At 50.1% G+C, this 27941-nt stretch overlaps 1 long non-coding RNA gene across 1 annotated transcript; it reads left to right on the top strand.

Moving 5' to 3' along the window:
• Positions 1-578: 578 nt before the first annotated feature.
• LOC144289432 (uncharacterized) lies at positions 579-10390 on the top strand. The gene is made up of 2 exons (XR_013357320.1): positions 579-1512; positions 9587-10390. It is a non-coding gene; the product is annotated as an uncharacterized LOC144289432 (long non-coding RNA).
• The last annotated feature ends 17551 nt before the right edge of the window (positions 10391-27941 follow it).

The following is a 27941-nucleotide window of genomic DNA, read 5'->3' as shown; positions in this document are numbered from 1 at the left end:
AATGTCACTTCTGCTTCATCCCGGAGCTGAAAGGAGATGCATGAATAAGGCGGATTTAAGCTAAAACGATCTAGACGTTGTTGGTGAATTTAGCTGGATTCAAACTGCTGAGATTTAACGGTTTGAGAGGTGAGCTTTTAAACCAGGTGGGGGAATGATGGGCATCGCTTTCCAGGTGAGGAAAGTGAGGTGGATTGCTGTGCAGCCGGCTGGCCTGCGTGGTCAGGGCTGCCTGCAGCCCCGCTGACCTGGGCCGCGTGTCACCGCGAAGGGACACCCAGGGCTCGCGGCTCCGAAGGTCGAGGGAAGGCAGCCGGGCTGGCGTTGAGGTGAGCCTCCTTCCCGCGCTGCCTCCCCGCGCCCCCAGGTGGGTCCTGCAGCCCAGGTCCCACAGCCCCGCGCCGCCGGGAGCGGCGCAGCCTTGGCGCGGTGCTCGGCGCGGGCAGCAGGGGGCGGTGCGGCACCGGGCACGAGGCGCTGGGCGGCGGCGGGCGGCGGGGGGCGGCCGGCCGGGGCGGGCCGGGCCGGGGCGGGGCGGGGGCAGGCGGGGCGGGGCGGGGCGGGGCGGGGCGGGCCGGGGCTGCGGCGCAGGCCCCTCCAGGGTGCGCCCTGCGGCCTGCCTGGGAGCCCCACGCCTCCTCCGGACCCCGCTCGGGGCCCCGCCCCCCCCCTGCCCCGCGGGTTGGGGGCTCCCTCTGGCGTCACGTCCTCGCCGGGAGCCGCGGGTAGGACCTGAGCCTGCCGCTGGCCTCACTGTGCAGGCGCACCACCGCGGGCCTCGACTCTAGGGGCTCCTGTCACCGTCAAATAGAGCCGCGACGCTTGGCTTCGCCTGGGCTTGGGGCTGCCGGGTCCCTCGGAGCACCTGGGCGCGGGGACTGCCTGCCGCCCGGTCCGCGCTCGCGCTCGCGGTGCCCCCCGCCCCCCATGCCTGCCCCGCTGCCGCCCGCCCCCTCATCCTAACACGTCTTCCTCAAAGCTCTCTCCTGCCCACCGGCTCCGGAGGAGCCCCGCCTCCCACCTGGATGCTTCTGTGCCGCCCCCGTTTCATCCTTCTCCCCCCCTCAAGCCGAGTACCAGGAGCAGCCCCCTGCAAAGACCAAGAGCGTCTGGTTCCCCACTGGACCTCTTCAGTGTTGACGAGGGTGCAGAGGAATGAAGGGTGATCTCAGCCTGGGACTCCTCTGCTCAGACATCTGGACATCTGCTGGGGTAGTGCGGGGCCTGGCCTTCTCTGGAAGCTGGCCTCCATGCCAGTCTGGGACTCTGGCCAGGTGGCCATGACCCTGGGCTAAGCCCTGCAGAGGGGCACGCAGGGCAGCTCATATTTGCCGAGCACTTATTGTGTGTTAATCATCTGATGGGATCTCCCAATAACTCCATAAATTACAGCTCCATTTTATGGATGAAGAAACTGAGCCTTAGAGAGGTCAAGCCACCTGCCCAAGGTCACGGAAACAAGCAGAAGTGGCCGAGTTTGATTCCAGAGAGGCAAGCTGCTTCTCTCCTCAGGTAATGGGTGCATGAGATAGGGGAGGCCTCGGAGAGCATCACAACGAAGCCCTCAGTGAACAGATGGGGAGACTGAGGCTTGCTGCCCACGTCTCACAGTTGAACAGAGGCAGGGCTGGGCCTCCGAGCCAAGGACTCTCTGAAGGATACACTTCTTTACCCTGTATTTCCAGATGGACCACTGAGAATGATTGACCGAATGACCCTCAGCCCTGCCGGGCCTCAGTTTCCTTTTGAGGGATAGTCCCATCCATGGTCTCTGGCTGTGAGGGCTTCTGAATCCATTTCTTGCAAGCTGGGGTTGGGTGTCTCTGGTCCTGGGGCAGGAAAATAAGGTGCTAGTCCTAGAATCAGGGAGTGCAGGGGAAGGGGGAGCTGGTGGTGCTGGTGGTGGTGGTGATTCCCTTAGAGAATTTCCAGTGTGTTCACCCCTCATCAGCTGAGCCAGTGGGCCCAACCAGAGGCCACTAGGGTGTCAACTTGAGATGCTGCAGGGCTGGGGAGACATATTGAGACCAAGTGTGATACAGCTGGGAAAGGGGGTCTGTGCCACACAGGAGTGTCTCCCCTCCCCCGTCTGATGGGGCAGGCACAGTCAACCTCATGCAAGGCTGGGGGCAGTGCTGCTGTAGACTGACTGCTCAAGAGACACTGGAAAGCCAAGATATATTTTACGTGAGATTTTCTAATTCTTCGATGTTAGCAAGTGATTCAAATTTTAAAAATTGCAGGGAGGGCTCCTGGGTCGGCTCAGTGGTTGAGCGTCTGCTTCTGGCTCAGGTTGTGATCCCAGGGTCCTGGGATCGAGTCCTGGGATCGAGCCTGCTTCTCCCGCTGCCTGTGTCTCTGCTTCTCTGTGTGTCTCATGATTAAATAAATAAAATCTTAAAAAACAAAATAAAACAAAACTGCAAGAAAAACGCAGTTACCTCTCTGGGCTGGATTCAGCTGGAGTGGCTGGACTCTGAGTCCCTGCTAATATCAAGTTCTGATCCTTATCACTTTGGTTCAGTAACCAGCATCCTGAGCCTCAGTTTCCTGATCTGTTAAATGGGCACGACCATACCTTCTTGTAGGGAACAGTGTGGGCCAGTGGGCGTGGAAGGGGTTGGAGGCAAGGGCTGTCCATGGGTGGGTGGCACCACAGCAGAGGAACGACTCACAGCCACACTGGGGATGTTTCTGTCCTCATCTACCCTCCATGACTCCCAGTGCATTCGGCAGAAAGTCCAGATTCTTCCTACCTGCTGCAGACCTGCTGCCATCTGTGACCTCCTCTCCTCCTGCTCCTTTTCACGCCCACTCGGTTCAGCTACACGGCCTCCTTGCTGGCCCTGGGAAAGCCCCTCGCTTGGAGTGGGTTCTTTGGCCTTGACACCTGGAGTTCCCTCTGCCTAGAGTCCTGTCCCCTGACACTGTGGCTCCATCTGGGCATTCAGGGCTCAGCTTAAATGTCACCTCCTCAGGGAGGCAACCCCCCCCCCACCATCCAACATGGTTTTGCACCTGCTTAACTCTCTTCCTGCCACACATTGCACTGGAGCTCTTCCTGTGCACCATTGTGCGTCTCCCCCAGCGGTGTGTGAGCACCATCTGTGCAGTGCTTTATCTCGCGCACCCCAGAGTCCCCAGAACGGAGTTCAGCACCCTAATCCACATTGTAGGTTCTCAGTGAATGAATGAATGGAGATGAATGGACGGGTTGGCTGCGGATGGTGGCTGTTCTTCCGCAGGGAGCCCGTTAGTGGAGAGCCCCCGAGTGCCAGTGTGGCAGCTGGCCGGGTTAGCAGCCTGTCCAGCCTTCCCCAGCAACTGAGGTCCATCTGGCGGCTTTGGGTAAAGATGCTGAAATTGGCCACTCACTTGCCCCGCCATCAAAGACATGGCTTTCCCGAAGGTACAGGCCTGTCCTGACCCAGTGTCGCTGGGCTCTGCGAGAAGTGTGCATTAAGGAGTGGCTGGCGCAAGGTTGTGCGTCCTTGGGCTCATAGACCCTGCGGTCCCGGCCTTTCCCAGAGGCCCAGAGAGGGCAGGGGACTCGCCTGTGGGCACACAGTGAGGCCGGGAACAGGGCTGAGTGAAGGGAGGGGCAGGGGCAGGTTCAGCAGGAAAGGGCAGGATAGGGCTCTGCTGGGGGCCTGAGGGGCCAGGCACAGGGAACGCTGTCCCCTTGGGGGAGTGTGCCACAGACCAGTCTCCTCCTGCCCTGGCTCAGGCCAGGGCCCCCTTCCCCACCAGTCTCCTTGCACGGGGCTGCCAGGGGGCGATGTCTCTGTCCTTTAGTGGCTGCCAGAGGCCTCAGGACCAAGTCACATGGTCAGCTAGAGAGATGGTCAAAGCCTCTCAGGTGCTGCAGCCTGGTGGCCAGGCACCCACTCCTCCCCTCTGCCCCCCCACCATGCTGCACCCTTCCCTTTAGGACTGGGCAGGTGGTGCTACTCGGCGGGCACCTGCCGCCATCTAAATAATGGGGGGTGCTCCAGGGGACTCGTGTCACCGCCGGGGGGGCTTCTGTTTCGTCTCAGGGCCTCAGGGCCCCATGGCCAGGCTGGGTGGATTGGAAACCCTCCAAAGACCTGAACTTCAGGGCTGCGCAGTCCTCAGTTGTAGGGCTGAGCTAGTTTATTTCTTATCCCATCATTAAGACCAATATCTTATAACCAAATTTCCTGCTATAATTAATGCTGCGGTGAACATCTTTGTCCTCTCCCTTGCTCCCTCCCTGCCAAAAATAAGAGGAAAGTAACAGTTTGAATGGGGCCGTTCAGCACTGTTTGGGAAGCCTGTGATGCAGTGGGCTCCCCTCGTGCCCGCATCTGGCCTCTGAGGAAATCCTGCCACCCTGCCTTGCAAATACTCACAGAACCTGACCTCTGTCCCCACTGCCCCCTGCTACCACTCTGGTCCGAAGCACCCCACTCCCTCCCTCCTGGACTGTCGAAACCACCTCCCTGCTTCTGCTCTGGCTCCCTGTGGCACCCAGGGAGATCTTGTTAAGACTGAACCCAGATCCACACTATCCATGCTGCCACCTTCCTCAGAGGGAAAACCCACACAGTCTGCCTCAGTACCTCTCGGGCCTCGGGAATTACCTGTCCTCAGCCCTCACTCTGCTTCAGTCATACGCATTTCTTACAGGTCAGTCCCAGAACTTGCTAAGCACAGCCTTGCCCCAGGGCCTTTGCATGTGCTACTCCTAAAGCTTGGATGCTATTCCCTGCGATTCCCACTTGGCTCTATCACTTCTGTTGAGTCTCCACCCCAGTCTTAACAGGTGCCTCTCCTGACCACTCACTGTCACACTCTATTCCCAAATTTACCTTGTGGTTTTTCTTCTTAGATCATTTTTGCCCCTAGGTGTTTTATATTTTTGTTTATTGTCACCATCCCTGATTAGGATATAAATTCCATGAAGATGGGGCTTTTGGTTGCTTTGTTTCCTACTGTATCCCAGTAGGGATCCACACAATAGGTGCTCCATAAATATCTGCCGGATGGATATATAGATACGGATATGTGGATTCTGCCTCCTTCCTGCCTACGTGTGTGAAGGCTGGTGCCCGCGCGTGGCCATGACCCTGAGTGCGCGCCTCTTCCAGGGTGTGTGGTGCATCTCATTTTGGCTGCGGCCAAGCCCAGTGTTTGTTCAGGAAGAGCGCTTTGCCTCTGTGTTGGAAGGAGAGGCTCTGCTGTGGCATCCAGTGCCCTCATTACAGGCCACCCCTGGTGACAGCCAAGTGTCACCACTGTCCCTGAGTGCATGGAGCGGGCTCGTCACAATATTTGTTTAACAGGTGGTGGCACGCTAAGCCAGGCTGCAAACACAGTGCTGCCAAGAGGGAGCCTCCTGCTGCTGCAGGGCTCTGGCCATGCTAGGCACACGCTGCCCTATTCCTGTGCCTGGCCTGACGGCCCGCGGAGGTGACCCTCACTGCCCCTGCCTCCCCCTCTTCCTTCTGGGCCGGGCCTGTCTCTGCCCCAGTTGTGACTATTGTTTGCTTGGGCCCTTTTGAAAGACTCTGGACTCCTGGCCCCTGGCCCTCCAAGATGTGCAGCCAGCCCTGGAGAGCTGCTGTCCAGAGCTCACGGCTTCTGAAGGCATCAGCAAGGGCATCCTGCCGCTCAGGGTCCCTCGACACTCGGGCAGGCCCTGTGCCACCAGCAGCCCCAGACTTCCTGCCTCTCAAGCCCGGATGAGGGGGGTAGGACCTGCTCCGGACCAGGAGTGGGGAGACTTGAATTCAGTTGTTTGTCTATTTGGATATGTCTTGCTTATCTGTCTGCCCGTGTGTCTCACTGTCTGACCATCCGACTGTCTGTGTGGTAGCTTGACTGTTTGTCTGTGGACATTCCCGGTGCCCCAGCCCTGGGCTGGCATCTGTACACAGACTATCTTGTTGGGTATCCTGACAGCCCATTTTATGGGCTCACCCAGCAGAACCCTGGGACCCTGTTGCCCCAGTCCCCACTGCTCTTGGAGGGGTGAGGGCCTGTCTGCACATCGCCCTGCTCCTGTGTGGCCACCCCTCTTCCACAAGCCGCCTCCCCCAGCCACTCCAGCCTGGCACGACTCCCTCCACCTAGCACTCCCACAGTTCAGAGCGTCTGAAACACACAATTTAGCACTTAATTATACACTCTGCTCACTAATTATTTTGTGCCTTATCTCCTCAACTCGTGTGAGCACTGTGAGGGAGAGCTGTGCTCTTGGGGCCCGGCACAGCCTTCCAAGCAGGCAGGGCTCCCCGAGGCCTGGGCTGGGCAGGTGGCCACACCGAGCCCTGAGCCACGCCCGGACACCAGCCCTGCTGGCACTAGTGTGCAGGTGGAGACAGAGGCTGCTCATCCACTCACTTCACAAAGATGTCTCCAGCCCCATGGGCGCAGTAATACTCAGGATTGGTAAATGCCCCATCCCCTGCCCTCCTGGAGCCTGCTGTGAGACACAGGCTGAAACCAAACATCCTGGATATGTATGGGGTCTGGAACGGGGCCCTGACCACATCCTCATTCCCTCTTGAGCCCTCTCAGCCCCTCCAAGCACAGAGCCAGGCCACTTGGGGGGCCTTCGATTCTGCCTCCAGACTCATTTAGAGTGGCCATGCCCACTCGCTCCACCACTATCCCCCTAGTGCTATCCCCCTGGATGGCAGTGACCACCTCGTCACCGGCCCCCTTGCCTGGCCCTGGGCCCCCACAGTCTGTCCTCCACCAGGTGGCCAGAGGAAGCATCCCTTCCCTCCCAAATGCAGCTGGTCTGTGCCGCTGTGCCCTGGTGATCGCTCACACTTTCCTCACCATCCAGGCCCTTCTTGCTGTCCTGCCACCATGAGCATGTGTGTGTGCAAAGAGAGAGCTAGAGATAGCCTTAGTTCACAGAATTGGCTCATGTGATTGTGGGAGTTGGCAAAGTCTGGAATCTTTCGGGCCGGCCAGCAGGCCAGAGAGTCCGGGAAGGGTTGATGTTGCAAGCCTTGGTCCGAAGGCAGCCTGCCGACAGAATTCAGACCTTTGACTGATTGGATGCGGCCCACCCCATTCTGGAGGAGCATCTACTATACTCAAAGCGTATTGGCCTCAGTGTTAATCCCATCTAATAAACACCTTCACAGCAACATCTGCACTGATATTTGACCAAAAACTGTCTAGCATGGGCTAGTCCAGTTGACACATGAAATTAGCCATCACAGAGGCTTTCCTGGTTAAAACAGCACCCATGAGGGATGTTGTGGCAGGCTCCTCAGCCTGCGGCTTTGGGCATGAGAGCCTTTTGCCCTCAGGTGCAGACACCTGCCCCCCCAGGCCACCGTCCTCCCTGTAAGTGATTGATGTGGGGGCTCCTGCCAACGCGGGCAGCTCTAGAGGACTGTCTGGCTGCGGAGGCTCCCGCAGGGCTGGGTGGGCTTCTGAGCCACTATTTCACAGCCTGCCTCCCCCTGCCCAGTGTTGCCTCCTCCCCCTCTTTCTTTCTGTGTGGAAATTCATGCATTTAACCCCAACAGGCAGTGTGATGGTATTTGGGGGAGGGGCCTTTGGGAGGTGATTTTGTCATGGAGGGTGGAGCCTCAGGAATGGGATTCCAGGCTCTGTAAAAGGACCCCAGGGAGCCCCCTGAGACACAGCCAGAGGAGGATCCTCCAGGAACCAGACACTGAGTCTGCTGACACCCTGACCTTGGACTTCCAGCCTTCTGAGCTGTGAGAAACAAATGGTCGCTGTACGGGAGGCACTAAGACTTCATCTGCCGGAGCCCCCTCTAATTAAGCCCCTGCGTGCTCTTTTCCATTTCAGGGTCCTCTTCCCACTGCTGACCTGCGGTGGTGCCTGTCTTCACTGCCTGCCAGGGTCTTGTGCTCGTTGTTGCCTGGCATTTGTGTGCTGGTTTGCTTGTATCTGTGGTCAGTCTTCTGCCCCGGGATGTGGGCTCCCAGCATCCCTGACACCTGCTGCAGGAGTATTTGCCTCAGGATGGGTGGATGAGGAGCCAGCAGTATCCACGCCAGCCTCCAGACTCTTGTCAGGATGGACACCCTGCCTCTGGGCAGCTTGGGGAAGCTGGGATGTCAGGCACACCATCGAGGCAGGCCCCAGTCACAGGCAGGCTTGGGCTCCGGGGTGGGGTAGGCTGTAAACTTCCCTCGGTGCTGGGTCTGCCCGGCAGCCCCCTGGTTCCAGCTGCAGGACAGGGAGGCTCAAGGAGGTGCACAGACGGAGGAGACTGTGTGAACCAGACTAGGGTGGGTGTGCAAAGTGCAAGGAGGCCCTGACCACTGCCCAGCCCCAGGGCCTGGGACCAGAGTGTCTGAGACCTGGAGAGAAGAACCCATTTAGTCAAGGTGGTGAGGCAGGTCAGGGGTGGGAGTGAAACCCGAATGCAGGGCTGTCTGACACAAATTCACCGGCTGAGGGTGGGGGATTTTGTGCGGCCCCAGTCAAACGCGGAAACCCAGCCAGGAGCAAGCTCTGGCCTTCAAGTTGCTTTGAGGAAGGGGGTGTTGAGTGTGGAAACTGAGGGTGGAATGGATTGGGCTGACACTGTGCCGTGGTGGCGGGATGGGGACGGTGACCCTGGGAGCCCAGGCTCACGCAGACACGGGGGCTGAAAGACGTAGGGGCTGGTCTCCTTTCCAAAGGTAGTCCCATAACACCCCCTAACCCCCCATCCCACAAGCTCTTGGCCCCGCTGCTGTCCCCGTGCCCTTGACCTTGAGTCCAGGCTGGCCTTAGGACTCCCTTACCATCTGTAGAACATGGTGAGTGGAAGGACAAGTCTGAAGATTCCACCTGGATTCTTGGACTGCTACCCCTCAGGATGCTCCCCCTGGGAACCTGCTACCACGCTGTGGGGGGCCACCGGTGCCTGCCCCCTGGTCCACAGCCTAGCCTTCAAGTCGCCTCAGCCCAGGTGCCAGGCTCAAGGCTGAGGCAGACTCCAGATGATTCCAGCCCCCAGTGGTTTGAGTCACCATTAGCCTTCAATCTTCCCAGCTGTGGTCTCTGACTCCTGTAGCAGAAGCAGCCCCCCGCCCCCCGCGCTGGGCTCTGGCACACTTCCTGACCCCCTAGACTCTGAGAGTGGAATCAAATGATCACTGCTTTATGCTACTAAGTTTGGAGCAGTTTGTTCACACAACAAATGATAACTCAGACGGAACGTGCTGCCCGCATCCGCTCCACACTGGGGCCAGCAGACTTCTCTGGGCTGGTTTTGAAGTGGCGGGGACGCCCAAGGGCCTGAGGCCCTGGGGTGAGGGGGAGGGTAGCCTGTCCACCTCAGGTGGCTGCGGTGGAGGAGAAGGCTCCCCCACGACCCCAGGCCCGGCCCGCCCTGACCGCCTGCATCACTGGGGCCAGGTCCTTACTTCCCTGAATCCCCGCATGGGGATTGCCAGGCCCACAACACGGGGGAGCCCACCGGGCACTTGTAGGCAGTGGGTGGGTGGGGAGGGCAGGTGATGGCTCCAGGAGAGCAACTTCTGAGACTTTCTGCTCATTCCGGCAAGAGAAGCACCACTCCCTGAGGCTCCTCGTCTTACTCCTCCCTGGCTCTTCACTTTTCTCCTCTTCTCCCTAGCGCCACCCCTGTCTCCTGCACATCGCTTCTCTGGCCACCCCCACTGCCCCCTGCATCTCCCCTGGCCTCCAGGCCTGCTCTGCACACAGGCACCGTCAGAGCTGACCCTGCTGTATCTCTGCCCAGCACAGCTCAGACTCCTTTTCCCTCTGAGAGAAGGTCCAAGCCCACAGTCAAGGTCACCGGTGACCTGCCCACCCTATTGCTCTCCCCGCTCCGGATCCCTCCCCCCTCTGTGAAACTTCTCACTGCTGGAGAACCAGCTACCGCTGGACAGTGGAGGATCCTGGCAGTTACCACCTCCACCAGTGCTCAAGGTCAACATCACCTGCAACATCAGCCATATGGGTAGCAGGTACCCCCTGATGTGATGTGATGAGAGGGGTGTCCACCTCTGTGGTCTTCTCCCTCCAAACCCACAGCTCCGGAGTGATCGTGAGAAAGCCACAGACATCCTGCAGAGTCACTGGGCGGTGTGCTTCTGAAGGATCAAGGTCGTGAAAGACAAAGCAGGCCAGAAGAGCTGTCCCAGACCAGGGACACTGGAAGACAGGATGACCACGTGTGTTATAGAGTCTGGACTGGATGTTAGTGGGGAAGCTGGGAAAGTCTGAACTTTAGTTAGTGCTATTGACCGATGTGCGTGTTGTAGTCCTGATAAATCCACTGTGGTTAGTGGTGCCCTCACTCATGGTGGGAGGAGCTGCAGGGAGGAGGTTCGGGACCTCTATTTCATCTTTGTGATTCTTGGGTAAATCTAAAATTGTTTGCAAATGAAGCATTAAAAAATCAGGTGCTTAACAATTCTTTCTTGTGCTTCTTATTAAAATTGTCGTATGTGCTCACTGTAATGATTCCAATCAGCAGAGAGGCATGGTGTTGACAGTAGCGACCCTCCCCTGCGGGGGGGAGCCTGGGCTGGTGTCCATCCCTCCTGGCTTTGTGCATATGTTAACATATATTATTCTCATTCCTACTACTACAACTATTATTATTTTATTATAAATGGGACTTAAAGTACTTAAAGGGACTTAAAGTCCTGACACCTGTTATCCTCCCGGGGATGTCTTCCAGGTCAGGCCGGCGTTCGCTGTCGCAGGTGTAAACCCACACTATGAATAGACTTCTCTGTTGAGTTGGTGATTTTTGCGTTTGGCTCCTCGTCAGAGATGGTTAGGTGACGATGTGCTCACCAGCATTCCTTCCAGGGGAGAAGGAAAGTGCCGGCCTTACCTTTTTTTTTTTTTGTCCTGAGCTTAGGCTTGCATTAAATTCAGTTTGCAGTTCCTTCACAGGGAACTTCTTAAGCTACTTGGTCATTTTTTTAGGGTTAGTTTAATTAAAACCAGAGACTGTAACCCACAAATCCACTCGCCGTGGCAGTGTGCTGAAGGAGAACGAGGCTGTGAGTGCAGGCCCTCTGCCTCGCAGGCCGTGCCTCCTGCCTCTCCCCTCCCAAACAACACCTGGGCCTTGCAGGGCCACGTGAAGGTGACGTATCACCTTTAGAGGATGTAGTGAAAAGCAGATTATATATATATATATATATATATATATATATATATTTTTTTTTTTTTTTTAAGAAGCATACGTTCAAAATAGAAGTTCTAACATCCTCTTCTCACACCCTGCAGATATGCACAGAGGTTCTAGCTTACTTCTATAGCATTTGCTATGGCTTGGCCCACACGGACAGTGGGATTCCATTTTGGGGATGCCTGACCCCAACCGTTACCAGGTAAGAGTGTCCTCTAGCCCCTGGGTAAGTGCCTGCTCCCCAGGAAGGCTTGCCTGGTTTCCCAGGCTGCATGTCAGGCCCTCACCCCTCCCAGCCTGGCCCTGCAGCCGCCAGCCTCCCTTGGGACAAAGCACTGACTAGAATACAGGTCAGGGGTTCAAGTTGCCTATCGGAGGCCCGTAAGGGCAAGGCCCCGGTCCCTGTGCTTATGAGGCAGGGCACAGGGCTTGTGCTGAAGGAATGGAGGAAGAGTCTGGATTTGTTGGAAACACAGAGGTGGTGGTCCTGGTGGGGAGAGGCGTGGCAGGCCGGGCAGGGAGGAGTCAGGGATTGGGTTGCCCCCCCTCCCTACCCCCTGCTGCCTGAGCTGGAACCCTGGAGCCCCTGTGCGTGCTCTCCTCCCCTGTCCCCCTACCTATGCCCAGGCACGTGATCCCCCACCAGCCATGGAGCCACCAGACCTGACCCCCTCCATTCCTACTGCAGCCTCTGCCCCGCCCCAGTGTCCCCTCTAGACTTTCGCCCAGAGCTCACATCACTGGCCTGCTTGGACTCTTCCATGGCTCCCACTGCATTTAGAATAAAGCGAAATCCTGAGCAGGCAGGAGGCTCACCTGCTGATCCCAGTTTCAACCTGGCCTTGTCACTCTCCCATCATTAGCTCATCTTCACCCCTATATCCTCTTTGTCTGCAGGATCTTTGCATAATCCTGGAACTTCCCCACCTCTGCCATGGGCACCCCAGCTCAGAGGTCAGCCCCTCAGGGCACTGTTCCCTCAAACTAGGTCAAAGCTTCTGGTTATAAGCATGATTGTTCATTTCCCACTAAGTTGTGGCTGCCACAGGGCAGGACATACTGCTTTCCTTACAGCTGTGTCCCCAAGTGAAGATTCCTGTAAGACACATAACTGCACAGATGGGGTGTAGTGAGGAGCTGGCTGGCAATCCCTAGTCGAGGCCCTGGATTTGGGCTGAAGGTGACCCCTGCAGGGGGGATGGCCTCTGAGACCCAGGGTGGGCTGGGACGGGTAAGGAGTATACCTGGGGGGTGTGGCAGTGAGGGCAGTGCTGGACCGGGTTTTCCTGGGGGTGCCAGTTTTCCTTCCCCTGGGGGTAGTCCCTTTTGTGTGTCCAGCCCTGGCCAGGGTGACAGGGTGAGGTCCCTTCCCTCCCCTCAGCTCACACCTGTCCAAAGGTGGGCAGCTGTACCCGTGTGTTCATGTGATTCAGACCTGTCTGTCGCGGTGAGCTCTGGATCTGTCTGGATCTGTGCGGGGGGTGTGTATTTGTGTATGAGCATGTGATTGTTTTGGTTCGGTTTGATGGTTGTAGGTGTGATTCTGCAGGGGGGCTGCTGGGCGCATCTGTGGGGGTGTGTCTGCGATCATCTGAGCCTGTCTGCCGTGGGGTGGGTGTGTCCCCAAGGGCCTGTGGGGCTATGTGTAGGTGGTTTGTGCATTCCACCAGTGTCTGGATATCTGGGGCCCCCCACTATGGGGCCCACCAGACCCTGTGTGCTCCCCTCTGCCCCTCCCCATAGTTCCCATCACCTAGCAACAGAGGGACTCCAGTCAGCCAGTGGTCTCAAAGACAAAGACGGTGTGTCTCTGTGAAGGAAGAGCTATGCTTAGAGGGGGAGGGTCTCTAGACTCAGCTCAGAGCAGAGCCTTGTTCCTGGCGCACCTCAAACCCACCAAAGGGCTGCCTCCACTAGCTCGTCCCTTATCACTGTAGAGTGCTCTGGGTTGTTTCCTCCACCCCCATCTTCCTCCTGGGGCTGGCACACTCGCTGCTCCCACACACCGGCCCCCTCCCCAGGGCCCTCATGTGGGCCTCTGCTGGATGAGGTGTGAGGACAAGATTGGCGTGGATGCTGGGCGCACCATCTGGTGGGTTTGGGCTCCGCCGCCTGAGGCCTGGCACTGAGCATGTTCTGGTGACGACAGACCCATCCTGGGGCTAGGTGAGTGGCTCCTGCAGCAGGCTGGTGGACGCTCACCTCTGCTCCTTCTCGCTCTCTAAGATGACCCTAGTGGATAAGTTATTGATAAAATAAAAATAAAAGTATTAATGAATAATATTAATAAAACTCAAGGCAGTTTTATTTAGCACTTCTATATGCCAAGCACTGTTCAAGCACTTGATGCATTTTGACTGTTAGCCTTGGAGCAACCAAGGAGAAATTATAATCTCTTCTTTACAGCTGAGGACACTGAGGCAGAGGGAGCAGCTCAGCATCCTCCCATGGCCACAAGGGGACTATCTATTTTGTTTGCTGCTGTGTCCCTAGCACCTGGAGCATGGAAGGGCCCACGGAATACTCCAGAAAGAAAGGACTGTGGCAGGGCAATACAGGGCCTCCCTCCACAGCTTCTCTGCCTACAGCTATTGCTGTAGCGTCACTGTGTGTGTGTGTGGGGGGGATCTCAGGCTACTTCATGGATCCACTCGGGCTTTGTAGAGAACCTGCCAAATTTCTGGCTTTGGAAGTGGGAACTGCCCACAGAAGCCTCCTTATCTTGCTCCTCTGAAAATAGTGAAAGCCTGGAGATAGCATTCACTCATGCATTTAAGGGAAAATGTCTCCGGCCCCTACTTGTTTTGCCTGCTTCAATGCTGGTTTCTGGTGGTACAGAGAAATCTGACTAAGCCCCCATCTTCAAAGGGCTCACAGTCTTAGGGGGAACACAGAAGGTTAGCGGGCCATTCAGATTGAGGTGGCATCTCCCAGTGACCTTGTCTTTTATTCACAGTTAGCAATGTCCTAAGTGGGACGTAGATAGAAGCAGCTTCCAGGATGTGTTCAGGTCTGTCACAGGCAGCCCACCTCTGCCTGGTAATCAAACCCTCATGGTGCTTCCCTGGGAGCACTTAATACACCTCATGTACTTAATTGCTTCTTTGGAATCCGATCAGAGACAGATAGGTTCACCTTGGAAAGGGCACAGGGAACAACATTCTGAGCAGAAGGAGAAGCAGAAGCAAGGCAGGGAGAGGAAAGAATCTGGAACAGCTCTGGAGGGGCAGGATATGATGCTGGACAGGGAAGGATGTCCCTGAGCTCCTGGACGAAGGATGCAGGGCAAGCAAGCGCCTTCATGGTCCTGTGCCAAGAGAGTGGCACCAACAGACTTGTGCTTTCCAGTGCTTCCCACCCTGATGCAGGCTGTGTGCATACACCTTATGTCAGGATTATTTGGGCAAAGTACTCCTTTTCCTCTCAAGCAGAAAAGGATTTAATATGGGGAGTGGGGGGCATACAGAATCTTTGGAAGGGCTGGAGGGTTAGGGATCTCTTGTGTGCTGAGAGCTTTCTAAGAATTAGGGGGTTGCTGTTGGATCTCTGACTCAGAAATTGCTGAAAATTACTGAAGATGACAAAGTCTTTTGCGGGGAGAGGTACTCAGTATTTATAGAATGAATAAGTGAATACACACATGCTTTCATATACATTTGCACCAAATGGAACCATTTTTTTCTAATTTGATGGTGTTTTATTACAGATTGACAAAATAATAAACAATGAAAACAGCATCCTCAGGGTTAACATTTTTTAACCTTAAATAAAAATCTTTGGGCTCTCCTGATTATATTTATGAATACATCTGGGTACAGTCAAAGTAAAGAAAGTAATTTTGCATCCTAATCTTTTTCCTAACTTTTTATTTCAAAATAAATGTAAAGTTAAGGGATCTTCTAATATAAGGAGATCCCTTGTTCCCTTCACCCAGCTTCCCCAAAGCAACATCTCTCTGACTATAGTATAACACTAAACCCAGAAATTGACATTGCTATGATGTGTGTATCTAGTTCCATGTCCCTTATCATATGTAGATTTGTGTAACTGTCACCGTGATCGAGATACAGAACCAACTCTGGCCACAAAGATCTCCTCTCTTTTTTTTTTTTTTTTAAAGATTTATTTATTTATTTGTTTGTTTATTTATTTATTTATTTATTTATTTATTTATTTATTTATTTATATATATACAGAGAGAGAAAGAGAGAGAGAGAGGCAGAGACACAGGAGGAGGGAGAAGCAAGCTCCATGCCAGGAGCCTGACGTGGGACTCGATCCTGGGTCTCCAGGATCACGCCCTGGGCCAAAGGCAGGCGCTAAACCGCTGAGCCACCCAGGGATCCCCTAGATCCCCTCTCATATTGATGCTTATGGTTATAACTACCCCTCCCTCCACCATTTCTATCCCTGGCAACCACTGATTTGATCCCCATTCCTACAGTTTTGTCATCTCACAAATTTTATATAAAAGGCATTACATAGTGTATGAGCTTTTGAGATTGGCTTTTCCCACCTGGCATAATGCCTTTGCAATCTACCCAAGTTGTTGCAGGTATTAATGGTTTGTCCCTTTTTATTGCTGGTATGGGTATGGCACAGTTTTGCTTAAACATTCACCTGTGGTAGGATGTTTGGGTTCTTTCCCATTTTCGGCAATTATAAATAAAGCTCCCATGGACAATTACATATAACTGCTATTTTTCTGGATGTAAGATATCTTTTCTCTGGGATAAATGAGAGTATTATTGCTGGGTTGTACAGTAAATGTACAGTTAGTTCTATGGGAAACTGCCAAACTGTTTTCCAGAGTGGTCATAATGTTTCACATTCCTGTTAGCAACCGGTGAGTTCTTACTGTTTTATACCCTCTTCGGCATTTGGTATTGTCACTATCTTTTGCCACCTTTTTACTTTCAACCTACATCATTACATTAGAAGTGAATTTCTTGTAGGCAGCATGCAGTTATAGTTGTTGCTGCTATTGTTTCATCCCTTATGCCAATCTCTGCCTTCTAACTGGCATATTAGACCATTTTTATTTAATATTATTTATATGTTAGAGTTTGTCTCTCATTATTTTTTGTCTTTTGTTTGTCCCTATTTTTAGTTTCTCTGTTTTCTCTTTTTTCTGCCTTCCTGTGGGTTACTTAAAACTTTAAGTTAACTGGGATCCCTGGGTGGCGCAGCGGTTTAGCGCCTGCCTTTGGCCCAGGGCGCGATCCTGGAGACCCGGGATCGAATCCCACGTCGGGCTCCTGGTGCATGGAGCCTGCTTCTCCCTCTGCCTATGTCTCTGCCTCTCTTTCTCTCTCTCTCTGTGTGACTGTCATAAATAAATAAAAAATATTAAAAAAAAAAGTTAAAAAAAAAATAAAAATAAAAAAACTTTAAGTTAACTAATGGAATTTTCCATTTTGACCTGTATATAATGCTTTTCTGTGTATCTAATTTGATAGACTTTTAAAGCATACTTTTAGCATATTATATGATGCATACATAACATCAGTTCACTGATGTTGCCATTTTATCAGCTGGAGTGAAGTATAGAGACTTAAATCCCATTATGTCCCTTTAATCTTCCAATTTCTAATATAATTGTCTTACATTTTTTCTCAGCATATATTAAGAATCATATCAGATAATGTAATGATTTTTGCTTCAATTGCCAAACAAAATTTAGAAAACTAAAGAGGATATAAAATCTATTGGTTTTTTAAATATTTTTACTTACTATGTTCTTTTTTCCCAACTGATGTTCCAAGAATCCTTCTTTTATCATTTTTTCCTTTTTGTTTAGAGAACTTCCTTTAATCATTTCTTTAGGATAGGTCTGAGGATGACAAATTCGCTTAGTTTTCTTTCTCCTGAGAGTGTCTTGATTTCTTTTTCATTCCTGAAGGATATTTTCACTGGATATAAGATTCCAGGTTGACATTTCTTTCAGCACTTGAAAAATGTTGTGCCATTTTCTGCTTGTCTCCATGGTTTCTGATGAGAAATCTGCTGACATTCAAATTGTTTTCCCCTTATATATGTCATTTCTCTTTCACTGCTTTCAAGACTTTTTTTTTCTTTGTCTTTTTTCTTTGCTCAGAAGTTTTAAGATGCTATGTCTTAGTTTATCCTGTTTGGGGTTTTCTCAGCTTCCTGAATCTGTAGGTTTATGTCTTTTGCCAAATTTGGGAATTTTTAAACCATTGTTTCTTTGACAGCTTTTTTAGTCCTGCTTTGATTTCTTTTTCCTCCTGGGATTCTGATCATACAAATGCTAGATTTTCTGTTATAGTCCCTTTCTTAGGTAATTGAGTTTCTGTTCATTTTTTAAGTCTATTTTTTCTCTGTTGTTCAGATTGAGGAATTTCTTTTGCTTTATCATAAGTTCACTCATTCTTTCTTCTGTTCCCTGTCCTGTTGAGGACATTCATTGAATTTTAAATATGATTGTTCTATTTTTCAGTTCTAAAATTTCCATTTGGTTCTTCTTTACAACTTTTAAAAAAATCGTTTCAGAGGTACAGTTTAGTGATTCATCAGTTGCATATAACAGTGCTCATTACATGAAGTGCTCTCCTTAGTGCCCATCACCTAGTTATGAAATGTCTTCTTTACAGCTTTTATTCCTTTGCTGAGACTTTCTAGTTTCTCATTTGTTCCAATTGTGTTCATTGTTAAAGTATTTTCATATGGCTGCTTTAAAATCTTTGTCAGAGCATTCTAGCATCCATATCCTCTGATTGGTTTCTTTTGTTGTTCTTTTCTCACTCAGGTAGACATTTTCTTGGATCTTGGTATGAAAAGTAACTTGCAATTGAAACCTTACTTTTGGGGATATATGCTATGAGATTCTGAGCTTTATTGAAAACATTTCCTCTAATGCTGTCCTGGTGGGGATGGTGGGATCTTGCCTCACTGCTGTCAGGTGAGGGTGGAAGTCCAGGTGCCCCACTAGGCTTCCTTTGATACTAGGGGAAGGAGAGGGTTCTTATTATAGCTGACAGGGCTTGGCTTTCCTCTGCTAATGCAGTGATAACACCTTGTTATCACCCTGTCATGAACTCCACCAACCCTTGTGCTTGCTGGGCTGTGGTGAAAGTCCCACTTCCCAGTTACCTTCTGATGCCACCCCAGCGAGGACAGGCTCACCTCATTACAACTAGGTGAGGGTGGAAATATAGCCTCTACTGGTCAGAATGGAAATGAGACCTCATTTTTTTTTTCTGTGTTATTTAGTGGTGCAGTTCAGCTATTGTCTATGAGTTTTCTGGGTTACCTGTTATCTGGTTGCTGGACTGGAAGGATCAGGCTTTTCTTGGGGATTTTTTCTGACCCCATTTTCTAGTTTACCAGCTTCCTGAGCATCCAGGCTGGGATATATGAGGAGTAAGAAAGACTCAGAGAAATCACCATTATGCCATTCTTTGGACACTGAGGTTTCCAGTGGTTCTGATTTCTTCTCTCCATTTTTAGAGTTTATATATAATGTCTATGACTTTGAGCCGTCCTTAGTGGAAGGAACAGGGGAAAGTACTTCTACTCTCTTTCCATATGTAGAAGTCCCAAAAGTCAGAGTTTCTTGCAATTACCCAGGATATCCTTTACCTTGGTTTCCCTGGAGATTCTGATATATGCATGACTGGTATTCATGCTGGGTTTCTGCTCTAATTGTTCAGTTCTTATGCCAAAATATTTTTTTGTGAAAATTTTGAACGTGACTTACCTTGTATCATACCCTAGGGTGCATAGAGTTCTTGTGAAAGGTCCATTGAATCCCAAAGCCTGGGTGGGGGCAGAGGGGCAGCTGGCAGGGGGCTGGGCTGGATAGGCTTCTGTCCAGGTCAGAAGCAAGCCAGTCCTTAGATTCACTGATACTTACATCTAATTCAGGCTAACTTCATGTGTTCACTGATTGTCCTCTCAAAGCTTTGGATTTGTCCTCTTCCCAAATTTCCCAAAGACCCTTTACTCTACTCAGGCCAGCATCCATCCTATCTCACCCTGCCATTCTCATGCTCATTTTTATACCACTGACCAAGATATTCTGCTCTCCAGGAAAGTCCTTCCTCCTCTTCAGTGCCCAGAGGCTACACAACTCCTGTGGCATCTGCACTGGACTAGACCTCCTTCCCAGTAGCTGTATAATAGTGCTTCTGAATTGGCTTTCTGACATTGAATTGTAATCCAGATTTTGTAACTCTGTGGGAGAGAGGACTGTTTCTGATTCTTTCTTTTGAGGTGAGGTTTTCCTTCTAGTCATTTTGCTCAGTGCAGAGTGGCCAAAAGCAAGTTGTATTGGGAAAAAGAGAAAAAGAGAGGAGAGAAAGAAGGAAAGAAAAGAGAAAGAGAAAAAAAAGAGAAAAAAAAAACGAAAGAACAAAAAAAAGAAGAAAAAGAGAAAGAAAAAGAAAGGAGAAAAAAAAGGGGGGGTGGGGGAAGGAAACAAAACAAAACAAAAAAACAAAACAAAACAAAAAACAAAAAAAATACAAACAAACAAACAAACAAAAAAGAACCACAGGGGAGTATCTTCTGATTCTGTGTTCTTTAAGTCCCTTGGCTTCTCCTGGAAGTTGTCCGTCTAGCTGGTGGTCTGGGGGAGGGGCCTGTTGTGCTGATTTTCAGGTGTTAGCAGTTGGGGGAGCTGCTGTGCCCCTGCCTGGTGCAGGGCTCAGTGGGGGTTGTTTGCCCCGTGAGGCCGCAGGAGGAACAGCCCCAGTGGCGGGGCAGCTCTGGAAACCTGGATTCAACTCCGTCTGCAGGGCCTGGAGGCTCCGGGCGGGGCCGCTGATCTGCTCAGCTCGGGGCAGGAGCGTCCTCGCTGTCCTGGGCCCTCCCGGCCTCTGCCTGTCCCGGAGGAGGCCGGATCCTGGGCTGTGTCCCGGCGCCCTGTGCTCCAGGGCCTGCGCTGGTGGATTCGCGCTCCCGCCCCGCAGCCCCCTCCGCGGAGCCGCCCCCGAGCCCCCCGAGCTGCTCCGGGTCCCGCCGAACGCGCTGCAGCCCTTAGGGAGCTCGGCGCACTCTCCTGGGCGCGCAGTTGCTGTTACTGTCCCGGGGAGCCCGAGGGCATCCCCGCCCTCCTGGGTCCTGCTCCAACTCCCCGCGAGCCCCTTTCCGCCCGGGAAGGTCGGTGCAGCTCCTGCTCCTCCGGGACGGGGCTCTCCTGTCCTGGGGACACTCGCCCCGGCCTCAGCCCAGCTCCTCGTGGGGCCCTTCCCCCTTGGAGGCCTTTGTTTCTTTACTTCTTTTTCCCCCGTCTTCCTACCTTGATAGAAGCGCGAACTCTTCTCACTGTAGCATTCCAGCTGGTCTCTCTTTAAATCTCAGGCCGAATTCGTAGATTTTCAGGATGATGTGAAGGTTTTCTAGGTAGTTTGGTGGAGACAGGTGATTTGGGGACCCTACTCTTTCGCCATCTTGCTCCTCCCCTCTAGACCTCCTTCCCATGGAGACTGCAGTCCTGAGGGCATTTGAAACCATCACAGAGTAACAACCATGGTGACTGCCTTGGGGTCTCTGACCTGCCTTGCTGGAGTCCTGCCAGGCTCACACTTAATTTATATAAATTCAATGCTCCCTTTGAGAGGGATGGATCAGGGATCCCTGGGTGGCGCAGCGGTTTGGTGCCTGCCTTTGGCCCAGGGCGCGATCCTGGAGTCCTGGGATCGAGTCCCACGTCGGGCTCCCGGTGCATGGAGCTTGCTTCTCCCTCTGCCTATGTCTCTGCCTGTCTCTCTCTCTCTCTCTCTCTCTCTCTCTCTGTGACTATCATAAAGAAATAAAAAATTAAAAAAAAAAAAGAGAGGGATGGATCTGTTTCTTTATCTGTTGGGCTTTTCCTCAGTCCTACTAGGTCTCTAACACTCCAGGGAAAACAAGGCCATACCTCCAAAGCAAATAGAAACATGAGTTAATTAAGGAGTTAATTTAGAATTAAGAATTTCTAACAGTCCTAGACCCTACAGTTTAAGGGATTTTTTTTCCTTCCTGGGTAAAATTCATCACATATGGTTTTACTTAGAATTTCATTCTCTTTTTACATATGCAAATAGTGAGGTTCTTTGAGGTAAGAGACTCACTGCAGTAAGCCATGATGAGCTCAGCCAATGAGCATTCAGCTCAGGATACATATGACAACTTTATGGTTGCTTTGCTATTCTGTGATCCAAAGTGGCTGCTCTAGCTCCAGCCATCACATCTGCTTTCTAGCCAGGGGGAAGAGGAAAGTATGACCCTTCATTTTAAGAATACAACTCAAAGTTGGACACATCATTTCTGCTTATGCTTCAGTGGCTAGCATTTAGGTACATGACCACTGGTGGCTGTAGGAAGTGCTGGGAAATGTAATATTTATTCTGGGAAACCCAGTATCCAGCTAAAAGTCTAGAGTTCTATTTCCATGAGAGAGAGAGGTGAGAATGGATATTGGGGGACAACAAAACAGTTTCTGCCTCATCTTCTGATAAGTGTGATGAGTGCCAAGGCTTTGGCTTGAGCCCCATGGGAAATAGAAATATGTGTAAAGGTCAGAAAAGGGGGAAAACAACACTTATTAAAGACATGTTCTTATCATACAAAGAAGCTTTGCATATCTCACCTCTTCATCTTTATGATTCCCTGTGGCCACTGTACATCTGAAGAACTACATCTCAGAGATCAAGTGTGTCTCAGGTCAGGCTTCCTGGGCAATGAACTGGGAGATGTGAGAGGTTTATAAGGAGTGAATGTGGGATCAACACCATAGGGAGTGAGGCAAGCAGGGCTGGTCAGAATAAACTGTTGGGCAGTGATGTGGCTGCCATATGGTCTCAGCCAGGGCCATCTTGGATGGCCCTGCAGAGTGGTCCTTCTCTCCTAATTAGGGGCCAGGACTTTGGACCCCTCATCAACTAGTTCCTGGATGTGGGATGCCCACTGCCAGCTCCCCCTCCTTTCTGGGAGGGGCATAATCTTGGGCAAAGCAGCTGCCACCATGCAAGGACAATTCCCAGGGACCTGGCCACCAGTCATCCACCTCCAACACTTCCAGCCTCTGGGAGAATGAGTGCCTTGGTCCAGAACTGGGGATCTGGGCTACATAGAACTGTGTCCCCTACAAACCAATGTTCTCAAGGTCCCATAACTTGTTGATTCAAAGCTGAGATTCCAGTTTAGTTCCATCTCCAAAATTCAAGTTCTTCCTCATATCTCTTGCTACCTCCCAGGGGGCAACCCAGAGGTGGACAGTACTGGCAAGGGAAGGGCCTGGGGGCTGGATTCTTCCTGAGGTTCTCCTGAGCATGGAGTAAGACGAGGTTCTCACTACTCCTAGGACCTGAGATGGCTCCGCTCTTGTCTCCTATTATCCCCTACGCTGTCAACATGTCACAGACAAACTGTCCTCCTTACTCTGACCTCCCACACTTACTTTAGCTTTGGGGATGTCACTTGCTGTCTCTTTCACCTGACTGTGCCTCCTCCAACCTTTCATGTGGCTGGCTGCTCCAGATCATTAGGGTCCCAGCTTAAATGTCACCTTCTCCAACCACCCTATCTCAAGTCACCCCCTGCCACAGCCCCTCTCTGTCCTGTCACTTGTGTTATTCTAGCATTACAACTCCCTAAAATGATCTTCTTTTACTAGGTTACATGGGTATATCCTGTCTCCCCTAGAGTGTAAGCTCTGTGAGGGCAGAGATTTGCCCTTCTTATTCACTGCTGTCTCTCTAGCCCAGAGCTGGAGACATAGTAGGTGTTCAATAAATATGTGTCAGGAAATGGAATGAATGAATACATGAATGCAAAAGGTACAAATAACCCTCATCTAAGCCTGCAAGGGACTGCCCAGAGCTGGGAGTGTTTGCGGAGAGGGAAGTCTTTCCTTCCAGCTGCTCTAAAGAGGTGGAGCAATATTGACCTCACAGAGGGTATTGACTTCTGTCTCATTTTCCTCAACTATAAGCAAGGGGATGGTGCAGGCTTCCCACTTCCTAGGAAAAGAGCCAGAGTCTTTTTCAGAAAGTGTGTGCAGTGGGGAGAACACAATTGCCAAAGAAGAGCTGACCCAGGTTCGAATCCTGACTCCAGGCCCTCTCTCCACATAACCCCTGACCTCCTGGAACTCCTATCTGCATCTGTAAACGGGTTTGATCATAACATGAGCTCCCTGTGGAGCAGATAAAGTGAAATGGATGATTTGGGGGCGCATTAGCTTCCTCTGGCCGCCATAACAAAATACTGTAGGCTGGGTGGCTTAAACAACAGAAGTGTATTGTCTCACTGTTCTAGAGGCCAGAAGTTCGAGATCAAAGTGTCAAGGGTCGATTCATTTGAGGCCTTTCCTTTAGGCTTGTAGATGGTCATCTTTCTCCCTGTAACTCCATGTGGTCTTTCCTCTGAGCACATCTGTGTCCAAATTTCCTCTTTTATAAGGAAACTGGTCACATTGGATAGCACCAGCGCTAATGACCTCATTTCAACTTAATTACCTCTTTAAAGGTCCTATCTCTAAGTATAATCACGTTCTGGGGTACTAGAGGTTAAGATTTCAACAGATGAATTATGTAGGGGGGGCATGATTCAGCTCATAAAGTGGGAGGGCAGGCCCATTTTGAGAGGTTGAGAGAGGCACTTTTCAGTTTTTTGTTTTTATTTTTATTTTCTCTTAGGATCTGCCTCAATGGTTTAAAAAATTAGTCTATATTTTAAATGGCCACTTTAACAAATTAGTACTTTAAACACACTTCACACAAATAATGTGCCACAATTGTGCTCATAACAAGATAATTCCAATATTTTAAATAAAATACTCATTTAGTGCATTATTGATTGCCTGGTCTGGCCACAGGACACGATTTTAAGTTCTGTAATAAGCAGCTTATTCTTTGAATCTTATCACACATATCCATATTTAGGGATGAAACAGTCTAAACTTCTGACTCCTGGAGTCTGAGTGGCCAGCCCTCTGTGGCCAGCCCTGCCAGGCACATGGCTGGGCATTACAGTTCAGACAGGAAACTTGTCCCTGGCTCTCTGAGGGTGTGAATCTCCCTATGCCTCCTTCCCTGCAGCCTGCAAAGCCTTTACTTGGGCTGGTGGCCCCTTGGCCAGGAAAAGCCGCTCAGCGAGTGGGAGGGGAGCCAGGCACCGCTTGGGTAGCATCACTATGGCAACGCTCTCCCCACTCAGCTTCTTGCTGAGACCTGGGCATCTGTGGCCATGGAGACTGGTCGCACCACTGGTACATCTGCATAGCAACCAGAGAGGGTGCCGAGCGCAGCTGGGACCTGCTTCAGGAAAGCAGGTACACTTAGAGCTTTTATAAATCATTAAGGAGAAGATGGGCACCTCAATGGGAAAACGGACAAAGGACGAGGACAAAAGACGAAACCACAAGTGGCTAATAAATATATGACAAGTGCTCAACATTACCAGTGATCATAGAAATGCAAATGCAAACACAATAAGATATTTAAAAAAAAAACAGAGCAATTGGCAAGAGATGAGGAAAACTAAAAGATAAGACCCTGTTTTGGGGTGTGTGTAGGGAAACTGGGACTTGCATACCCTGCTGCTTTGAGTGCACTTTTGTAGAACATTTCTGAGAGGGCAATTTGGCAATATGTATCAAAAACCTTTAAAATGTGCATATCTTTTAAACCAAGAATTCCAGTTCTAGTAATTTATTCCAAAGTAATAATTAAGTGAGTAAAGATGCAGCTACAAGTGTGCTCCCTGTAGAGGCAATTATAATAGCAAAAGTTAGAAACATCCACATGAGCATTCCTGCTCATCCTTTTGTCTGGAGAAAAAGAGAGATGTTAGTTTATAGGGGAAAAGTGCTTAGGGAATGTGGCGGGCAAGTCTTTGGTACCCCCTCGTGCCAAAGAAGAGACATTAAGGCTCAGGGAAAACCTGCCCACTGTTCCTAGACAGAGCTTCCAGAAATTTCTGAGCATGTGAGAGCTTATTTGAATGTACATTGTGGGAGTGGCAGCACAGTGCAGGAGTTGTGGGGACTCTGGAACCCAGGTTGGATCCAGCCACTGCCACTGTTTGATTGAGGACAGCCTTCCTCGAGAGGTTGTCGTCAGATTGAGGGAGATGTTCTAGATAGGTCAAAGGGATAATCATGAAGGGTCAAAAAAAGTTTTTTTTCAAGGTAACTGTTCAGATTTGGGAAACTTGCTTGCAAGAGAGAAGTCAGCTTCCACTGGGGCATTTAAAAAATTAAAAAAATTATTTATGGTAAAATACATGTAACATAAACCTTACTATTTTAACCATTTTTAAGTGTATGGTTCAGTAGTGTCAAGTACATGCGCACTGCTGGGGAACCATCACCACCATCCCCTCCAGAACTTTCTCATCTTCCCAATTGAAACTCCATCCTGATTAAATACTAACTGCCCTTCCCCTTCCCCAGCCCCTGGCAACCACCATTCTTTCTGTCCTCATGAATTTGACCACTCTAGATATCTTATATAAGTGGAATCATACAGGATTTGTCCTTTTGTGGCTGACTTATTTCACTGAGCACAGTGTCCTTTAGGTTCATCCATGGTGCAGCATGTGTGAGAATTTCCTTCCTTTTAAAGGTTACGTAACATTCCATTGTCTGTATATAGACCACACTTTGCTTATCCACTTGTCCTTTGATGGACTCTTGTGTTGTTTTACCTTTTGGCTATTGTGAATAACGCCGCTGTGAACATGAGTGTACAGGTAACTCTTTGAGACCCAACACAGGACATTTATGATGAAGAACCATCCCATGGAGTAAAGCTACAGAGTGACCAGGATGAACCTTGTTTTCCATTTGGGAGGTCTGCCATTGTAGAGATCAGTTAGAGAAACACAAAGCAAACCAGGAGACACGTGTAAAGGAAGTGGCAGTTGTTCAGAAGAAAGCTCCAGCTCATGAGAAAGCCAGGGAAGACCATGAGATTGAAGAGAAGAGTTTTGTGCATTCTCATTTTTCTACTCACATACCTAGCATGTTCAAAGATTGCATAACAATTTAAACATCACTACAGAAGTGAAAATAATGAGAAGCCATGGAGAAATAATGAGGGTGAAAAACCCCTCGTGGTTTTTCAGCATAAAAGAACTCAAATAGAAGACAAATCCTGTGGAAGTAGATTAGTTTGGTAGCCAGAGTACATGTATATAGAAGCGATTCACAGGGAAGGAAACATTATATGTAAGGTCTGTGGGCACGTGTGGCACCATGGTATTAGTGGACATTCGAGAATTTGTGTGGAGTAGGGTTCAGATCAATGGTAGATGGACTCCATCTAAAGTCTTTTGTGCTGCTTCTGATCTTTTCCAGTTTCTGCCGGCTCATCATGCTTTGCCTTCTTTCTCTAGTTTTGTCTTTGTTGAGCTCTTGTATCTACTTTGTAGTCTTGTTTTATATTGGCAGTGACTTCGTTAAGTCTTTATACTTTATGATGCAAAATTCAGTATTTGAATTCTGTTCAGAAGCGATGTTTTCTGGTGAGTGATATTTATCTACTATTAATTTTTATGTGAGATTTCTTGTTTTTCATTTGTTCTGATATCTTTATAAACATCTGTTAATTATTTTTCATTACTCATCTCTGCATAAGGAAAATTTTCATGGATGAGCTCTTTATTGCAGGTTCAAGGGAGGAGAGGCAGGGTTGTGCCCCAGGCTGGCTGTAGCTAATGTGTGTGCATCTTTCAGCATCCACTTCTTCCCACCTGATGGTGCAGTCACCTGTAAGTCTGATCACAGAGCAAAGTCTCTCTTTTTAACCTGGCCACATGGCCTGGTGGTTTGCTGCAAATATCTTCTCCTTTTGTCTGGGATTGCTTGTGGAGATCAGCCCACTGATTTTTAGATTCAAACTGAGTACAGAGAAGGTAATACATTTTTTTTATCAGAAATGATTTTTAAAAAGACATATTTACTTATTCATGAGAGACACACACACACACACAGAGGCAGAGACACAAGCAGAGGGAGAAGTAGGATCCCTGCAGGGAGTCCAACGTAGGACTCAATCTCAGGACCCTGGGATCATGCCCTAATGCTGAAGGCAGATGCTCAACTGCCGAACCATCCAGGCATCCCAAGGATTTTGGTTTTATGATAAAGGATTTTGGTTCTTACTTGGGTACATATACCTTATCAACTCTTTCTGGTACTTGCAGCCATGGACACTTTCTCTAACACTGTTTTCTCCTATATTCCTGCTCAAATTTTATTGCTTTTTAAAATACTTCACTTATTTTTTGAAGATTGTATTTATTTATTTATTTGAGAGAGAGAGAGAGAGAGAGAGAGATGAGGGTGAGAGTGAGCAGGAGGAGGAGCAGAGGATGAGGGACAAGCAGACTCCATGTTGAGTGTGGAACCTGACTCAGAGCTCAATCCCATGACCTTGAGATAATGATGTGAGCTGAAATCAAGAGTCAGATGCTCAACCGACTGAGCCACCCAGGTGCCTCCATAAACTTCACATATTTACACATTTTTTTATTTCCTGCTTTAGCTAAATCCTAGTTCTAATCAAGGTAAAGTTTAATTTTCTTGCTATTTCTGAGAGATTTTTGTTTGAGGGGGAGAGAACACCAACTTAACAGGGCTGTTTTCAAAGGTCTTGTTTGTATTTTTAAATCAAATTTATCATCTAATTTATATATCATATTTTGTATAGGTGAGAAGACAAATTCACACCTAGGTCTTTAGAAAGTACAGATTTCATGAAGAAATTCTTGGTTATTCATTGAGGTTAAATGAAGCATCTTAGAAGACAGTGTCATTCCCGTTACTGAATAGCATGTTACTATTTTCATAGTCTAGCAATCTGGCTTC

Source organism: Canis aureus, chromosome 19 (genome assembly GCF_053574225.1).
Source record: "Canis aureus isolate CA01 chromosome 19, VMU_Caureus_v.1.0, whole genome shotgun sequence".
Classification (NCBI taxonomy): domain Eukaryota; kingdom Metazoa; phylum Chordata; class Mammalia; order Carnivora; family Canidae; genus Canis; species Canis aureus.
This window is presented reverse-complemented; position numbering and strand designations above follow the sequence as displayed.